Source organism: Arachis stenosperma, chromosome 2, assembly GCF_014773155.1.
Source record: "Arachis stenosperma cultivar V10309 chromosome 2, arast.V10309.gnm1.PFL2, whole genome shotgun sequence".
Taxonomy (NCBI): domain Eukaryota; kingdom Viridiplantae; phylum Streptophyta; class Magnoliopsida; order Fabales; family Fabaceae; genus Arachis; species Arachis stenosperma.
The window spans coordinates 98,081,620-98,090,290 of NC_080378.1; positions in this window are offsets into that span (position 1 = coordinate 98,081,620).

Consider the following 8,671-nt stretch of genomic DNA (forward strand, 5'->3'; position numbering starts at 1 on the left):
GAGTTGAATGTATGTGAAACCAATTTCGTTGATCATGTTATGATTGTCAATCAAAGATGTTTGTTTATTTAACACGATAAAAATGTAAAATTTTTGGTGTAGAAAAAAGGGGAAGCAAGCAAAGCTCCTAGTGGTTTTAATGAGTTTTTTCTTGATAAGGAGTTTTTTATTCAAGGTCGAAGTAGAAACTATTGGATGGTGTGATTCTTATAATGTATCAGTGATACGTTCTGATTTTACTAGTTTACCGAGGTGGAGGGACGCTCAAGGCCTAGTAAAATTTGGTGTACTCCCTGCTAGTCCTATTAACCCTGTTCAAGTATGATTTTTTTCTTTATTTTTTGTTGATTTTAGACTATGTATATTAAGGCTTAATTTGCCAAATATGAGGTGTTATTTATTTATTTTTTCATTGTTTTTCTATGTAGCCTCCAGGTGAAGATGGATGTTCTGTTTATGATGAGTCACCTGATCCAAATGTGGAAAATTCGCCTGTTACTAAGAGACCTGTTGTCAGGATATTCATTTAGTCTTCACTTATATGGCCTCTTCTATATTTCAGATTTCATTTTTTGGTTAAAATCTTAATTATACATTTTTATTTTGTTTTGTTTGAAGTGCCTGTTAGATGAGTTTAACATGTCTGGAACTTCATTCGTGAAAAAGTAACTACTGTGAAATATGAGATTTTTCATGTAATGGAGATAAAGGAACATGTTTTGAAGGTTTGGTGGAGTTTTGGCTATAACTATTATCTATTGAGAGAACATATATTATTCAAATTTTAAGACATTTTAAATTGAACAATTGTTGTTTTGATTTATTTAATTATCTATGTTTTTTTGGACATGCTAATGACACTAGAAGTACTTTTTTCTTATTTTGATACAAGTTGAACATGACTCTAATATATAAGTTAATAATTATGGGTATTATTAGCATATAATATATATATATATATATATATATATATATTATTTTAGACGTTATTTATTATATATATATATATATATATATATATATTATTTTAGACGTTATTTATTTTTTATTAAAATTGATGGAATACTTTAGAATAGAGATTTTTTTACTAATGGAATATGAGTCAATAATTATGTCTGCTATTTCTATTCTCTTTATTTATTTTTAACCATCGTTTTTAGATTTTAGTTTTTTTTCTTAAACCAGTGATAGTGGAATTTTATTGATGCTAGATAAAATTATAGAAGAATCTACGAAGCACTATAAATTATTGCTCTTTCAATCAAATCATACCACATACAAAAATAAATTAAATTAAATAAATCGAATTTGCATATCTATATAATTCAATTCGATTTAGATAAATACGTAGTAAATTAAATTTATAATGTTTTAATTATATTCAACTTCTGAATAATTATTATAATGATATGGGTATTTTATATAAAAATTAATACAAAAATAATTTAAATTTTGTACAATATTTTTTTTATTTATGAGCTAATTTATTAATATATATAATTTAAAACCCTAATCCCAAATTGCATGCGACCCATATATAATTAATTTTATCACACAATTGATCCTATTTTTAATACGCCTTTTCACATAATTTTTTTATTTTGTCTAAATTTTGTATTTTTTTTATTTGTTTTGTGTTGCAATATTTTTTTTGGAGGCAATAAAAATCAAAGTCTCGAATTTTAAATTATAGAAAAGGCATATGAATGGGGGATAAAATTATCTTAAATTTACTGCGTATGATTCCTGGTTTAAAAAATAACAATTAAAGGATGAGATGACCACAGATTTGTTGAAATAGGAGTGGTTCACAAAGAAGATGGCACAAGTTTTAAGCAATCATGACATGGTGCCGATATATATTATTCATATTCTAAATTCTTCAACTTGAAACTCAAAATCCACAAATAAAAATTAGTATATGAATTTTTCTGAAATAAAACAATAACAATAATAAAAAGTAATTTTAATTTATTATTAATTAATTACTGAATGTTAAATTATTAAATAAAAAATATTATTAAATGAGAGTATTTACTGAATGAGAGTGATTGTTAAGATGTTGATGTTGTATGCTGCTGTGACTCATTAAAGTAGGTTATATGATATTTATGACTCCGTAAATAGAAATTTTTTATTTCGTTCAAAAAAAAAAACTATTGATTTAAAATGAAATAAAATCTTTAATTCTTTCCAACAAATTATAATATATACACATTAATATTTTAGCCCAGCCCAAAATACAATAACTCTATATAAGAACTCTACAATTACATATAATCTATTATATTCAACATTTGATTATTAGATATTTTTTGAAGGTGTTACTGTTGCACATTGCACCACATCTTTATGTAAGTTTTATTTATTTTTTTTATTTTAAATAAATTTTTTAAGTGTTGATTAGTCTTCTATTGATTAGTGTTTTCATTTTATTTTGTTCAACTACTTTACAATTTTATTTTTTTTTACTGTTCACATGTTATAAACTTATTAACTTAGTAATTAAAAATAAATAATATTTGTATAATTGTTAAATATTTGAAAAAAATAAGACTATTATACACTCTTTAAAAGTGCTATTACTATACAATATACTATGTTTTATGTAAATTTCATATGTTTTATGTAAGTTTCATTTTCTTTTATCAAATAGGTTAAAGTTTGTTGATTTGGATATTAATTTTTATTATTCATTTAATGTAATTATCCAAAAAAATTATTTTATTATTTATAAAATAAATTTAAAAATTATATATCACAAAAAACATGCAGCACCACTTTTTAAAAGTATATTATTATTATTATTATTATTATTATTATTATTATTATTATTATTATTATTATTATTATTATTATTAAAATTAAAGTATACTACAAAGTTGTATTTAATTTTTAATACGTAATCTAATTTTTAATATTTAAATTTTAAATGACTAAAATTATTCTATATTAAATATTTTGTCTTTAACTAATTTTTTATGTTATACGTTGATTAAAAAAATGTGATTTATTGATCACTTCTAAATTCAAATTTAAAAATGGTCGTGCAGGAGTATATGTTTTCAATTAATTATTTGATAATATATAATATAAAATTAGTTTGCTTAAGATAGCTATATTTAAATTGGTTTGGCTTTTATATATATATATATATATATTTTTGTAAATTAAAAATCATTGTTAATATATTTTTACATATTTAAAAATTAAATTTTTTACTTTTTAAGTAAAAATTTATACCTCATAAATTAATCAATAGATAATCAGTATTGTAAGTTAATGAATATTTAAAATTTAACTTTAAGATAAGTATTAAAATTTGAAAATTTGTATTTGTAACTTATTGTTGCGGGAGAAGTTCATTGTAGTTAAGTGACTTAACAACGATAATGTATCTCACTCCAATCACACAATCCAAGATTGCAAGGTTAAGACGAAAAATAATTTTGGCAAGAAAACGAAAAAGACTTGATGATAATGAGTCTGCTTTCTTTTGTGCTTCTGGTAAGTGTTCTTCTAAAATTTTTTTAATTTTTATTTTTTATGGGAAATACAGTTTAAACTATCATCATTGTTGAGAATATTAGTGAAGTAGTTTGTATTATACATAATCTTTTAAATATTTTAGTTTAGTAATTTGAAAATTTTAAATAACTATTCATCTTTATATTTTTTTAAATTCATATTTAATAAGCTATAAATTACATAAAAATTATGCAATTTTCAAATCTTCATGTACTATTTAGGTTAAATAATTATTTAATATTATTTAAAATATACTCTATCATAATTTAAAATAATATACTATTTAATCTAAATTAATACATAAAACTCTATACTAATTGGGAAAATATAAAATTTGATGTTTTTGTGTAGATCTATTTAACTCGATTTAAATAAATTAAAATATTAAAATTATATTTAAATTTAGAGTTTTATTTGTTATTTAAATTGAATTGTATTTATTTTTAAGTCATGACCGAGTATATTTTAAACAATATGATATAGATACTCATTGATTTAGTTTAATAATTTAAAAAATAATTCAATAAAACTAAACCAATACAAAAAAAATTTAACTACGAAAGTATACTACTAAAATTATATAAAATCAAATATGAGATTAGTTAATTGAATAATTATTATTTGTGTTTCATTTATTTTTCTTGACTTAACAGTGTCGAAGAACAACAATAATATAAATTTTGACGTACATAAAAATATGCATCAGATTACTACAAGTCAAAGAACAGTGTGTCGAGAAACTGGTACCTCATCTAATATTCTCAATTTACAATCCAGTGAGGATAAATGTGATATTTTTCTCACTGTAATTGACTCATATTTATCTAAATTTAATTTATATCGGTTTAATGATGAAAATTTTCTATATATTTCTCATTACTCATTCATAAGGAAGCAATTATCTATGTATGGTGTACACTGTGCCTCGCATAGAATTTTTGGACAGGAAAATACTCCTCCTAATTATGTAAGACCTTCTACATCAGAGATAAGATCTAAATCTTTAACTCTACAGATAGATCCCTCATTGACAAGAACTCCATTGTCTGTGTTAACAAATAGTACGTATAATTAATGATTGCCAAATGATTCATACACCAATATTTAACAAAAAGTATACTTCATCAGAAATCATTTATATAACATAGATTTATTACAATTCTAGCATACTCCAGTGTACAAGGACCCGCCAATAATCTAACTGAAGTCGTTCCACAAAATCAGCTTCCATCACATTCCGATTCCCACATATTGTGCCTAACAGAAAGGTAATTTAGAAAAGATGATCATCATTATTATATTCTTTTTTCTATAGTTTCTATGGTTTAATTGAATAAAATTGAACTTTTTTGTAAAGAAGTTCTACTATAATTGGGGTGCAAAAAGGACAATCTTCCTCTGTTGTTGCTTCGGTGGCTATTAATTTGGCACAACTTTATGAAGATGTAAATTTATCGACTGTTAAGACGCACCCAGCAAGCGTTGAACACACAATGGCCAACATATTGATCATTTTGTTGATGATGAAGGTAATTTTTCATTATATCAAGAATTTAAGTTTGTAGTTTACAAGAGATATGAATTATTAGTAATACATCAAAATGATTATGTTTGCATTTTTTATAATTTTTTTTACTGTAGTTTTGAATGGTTATGATGATTCAATGTTGGGTGTGGATATGGAAAATAATTTTATACCATCCTCAGAAATTTTAGACGGTATGTAAAATTTTTATCTGTATGTTTATTTGCATCTTTGTGTATATCATGGACTAAATTGTATCGGTATGACAACTGAGTAGCTAAAGAGAGTTCATTCGGCAGATGTCTGAGATATAGGAAATTCTATTTATCAATGTCAACAATGTAAAGCATGAATGTGGTCTGGAGAAAGGCTTGCTAAATCCAAACAGTCGCTCCAACCAAAGTTTTATTATGTTGTATGGAAGGAAAGATCGAGCTTCCTCTACTTTCTGTGCCTCCTGATGAGCTCATTCAGCTTCATATTGGAGGAGATCAAAGAAGTATTCGTTTCCTAAAAAATATAAGGATATTTAATTCAATGTTTTGTTTTACATCAATGGCTTGAAAAATTGACCGTGGGGTGAACAATGGGACTGCTCCTCCAATTTTTAAGCTTTGGGGTCAAAACTACCATAACATTGGTAGTTTACTTCCTCTTGATTGTTTGCGACCAACATTTGCGCAGATATATATCTATGACACAGAAAATGAGATTGATAATCGAATAGGCACACTTTGGTAATTTTCCTTCGACCAGTCAAATTTTTTAGTTATTTCTTATCTGTGAGAGAAAATAACATAAATTTTATTATTTTTTTTCACAGTTCCAATGAAGCTATAAATGAGCGGGATAGAAAAATTATGTCAATATTAAGAAAAATGCTAGACAAATATAATAGTTTGGCAAAGAGTTTTCGCTATGCAAGAGATAGGTACCAACAGAAAAATTGCACAAACATAAAGCTTAAGTTGATTAGTAAAAGGACTACAAATGACAGGACATACAACTTGCCATTTGCATCTGAAGTGGCTGCATTGATTGTTGGCGATGTCAAACGACTTAGTAAAGATAGAGATATTATTATAGGGAGTAAATCTAGAAAGCTCCAGCGGATTGATGTTTTTCATCCATCTTATTTAGCCTTGCAATATCCATTGTTGTTTTCGTATGGGGAGGATGAATTTCGTTTGGGTATTGCAACATCAAATTCTATCTCCGCTAGACTTACAAAGAAAAACAAAACAATCACTTTACGATAATTTTTTACTTTTCGACTACAGAAAAGGATAGGTGAATCTCCGTTAATTCTGATATCAAAGAGATTATTCCAACAGTTTCTGGTAGATGCCTACACAATGGTGGAATCAAAGAGGTTAAAATTTTTTAGGCGTAAACAACCACAGTTGAGGGTTGATAAATACAAATGTCTGTATAAAAGTCTTATAAACGGGAATGTAGATGCTGCAAGGATTGGCAAAAGAATCATTCTTCCAAGTACTTTTACCGGTGGACCTAGGTATATAATGAATAATTGTAAAGATGCATTTGCAATTTGCATATATGCAAGATATCCTAGCTATTTTATTACCATGACCTGTAACCCTGAATGGGATGAGATAAGAAGAGAAGTGATTCCCATTGGATTGAAGGCAGAAGACCGTCTTGATATATTGTGTCGAGTTTTCAAGATCAAGCTTGATGGTTTGATTGATGACCTAAAAGAGGGAAAAATCTTTGGCAAAATTTTGGGATGTAAGTCTGTGTTTATGCAATGCTTTATTAAAATCTTATGTTGTAATGCTTTGTTCATTTGTCTTTTTCAATATTCAGACGTTTGCACTGTAGAGTTTCAAAAGAGAGGGCTTTCGCATGCACATATCCTTTTATTCATGAGTAACGAGTTCAAGCCACAAACACCAGATGACATAGACAAACATATAACAGCTGAGATTCCTGATGAAAATGAAAGGCCAAATCTACATGGAGCTGTTCAAAATTACATGGTACATGGTCCATGTGGTCCGTACAACAAGAATTCACCTTGCATGAAGAATGGATCCTGTTCAAAGTTATATACTAAAGAGTTTAGACAACGAACACTTATTGACGAGGCCGGATTTTCCAAATATAGGCGTATTGATAACGGTCGAACAGTGAAAAAAAGGGAATGTGTACTAGACAATAAGTTCATTGTTCCGTATAATCCAGAATTGTTACTCAAGTTCGGGTGCCACATAAATGTGGAACATGCCAAACAAGTTTTATTAAGTATTTGTTTAAGTATGTACACAAGGGTAATGACCGCGTAACAGCTACTCTATACAATGCTGGTAATCTGTCAGAAGCCACACAAGTTGTTGACGAATTTAGGAATTACTATGATTGTAGGTACATTTCGGCATGTGAGGCAGTCTGGCGTCTATTTGGATACGAAATCTAAGAGAAAGAACCATTTGTGATTAGACTTCCATTCCATTTGGAGGATGAGCAACCTGTGGTTTATGGTGAAACTTCTACTGTGAATGATATTGTCGAAAGAGCAATATCTCATAAGTCCATGTATTTGGGATGGATGGCGGCGAACATGTCATATTCCTATGCTCGAAGTCTGACTTATGCTGAGTTTCCAACCAAGTTTGTTTGGAAGGACGATTCTTCAAAGTGGTTTCCTCGAAAGAAAGGCTTCGCAATTGGAAGGTTGACTCATGTACATACAGGTAATGACGAGTTTATATTCATTTTTTATCTTACTTATTTAATGATTTAAATTTAAAATCTTAATAGCTTGTACCCCACGTCCATTTTATTCGATTTATCTACACTAGAAAATAAATGTTCAAATAACTTTCAACAGTTATAATCTGTAGATTAAACAATTTTTTATTTTTCTATATTTTTTCAAAAAATTATTCTTATGCGGATATGTAGCTACATAATAATTAAAATAGCATAGCTTAATCCATTTAACAACTTAAAAGTCAGATTTTAACCAAGTTTTTTGTAGCAAATACCGAAGAATATTACCAATGACTTCTCTTGAATACTCAAAGAGGATGTATAAGTTTTTGAGATATAAGAACAGTAGGAGGAACAATTTATGCTACGTATAGAGATGCATGCTTCGCCCTTGGACTCTTGCAAGATGACAAAGAATTCATTGATGCAATTAAGGAAGCAAGCTCATGGGCCTCAGGATCATATGTTAGGAGGTTATTTGTCATTCTATTAACATCCAACAATATCTCAAGACCAGAACATGTCTGGGATAGATGTTGGCATGAACTGTCAGATGATATTTTGTATCGACAGCGAGCCGTGATGAACATGACGGGTGAGTTTTTATTAATTACAATGATAAATGTTCTTTCTTATTGATCATTTTTAGTTTGATTGAATTTTTACAGTATCGTATAATATGCAGAGTTAACAATGTCAGATGATGAGATTAAGCAGTTGTGCTTAATGGATATAGACAAGATCTTATATTCCTATGGTAAAACCTTGAAAGACTATCCTCTTATGCCTTTAGCAACTGAAGTTGATAGTTCTTTGTTAACCGAAAGGGTTTAGGGAAGAGCTAAACTTTAACAGGGGTGATTTAAAGAAAATGCCTTAGAC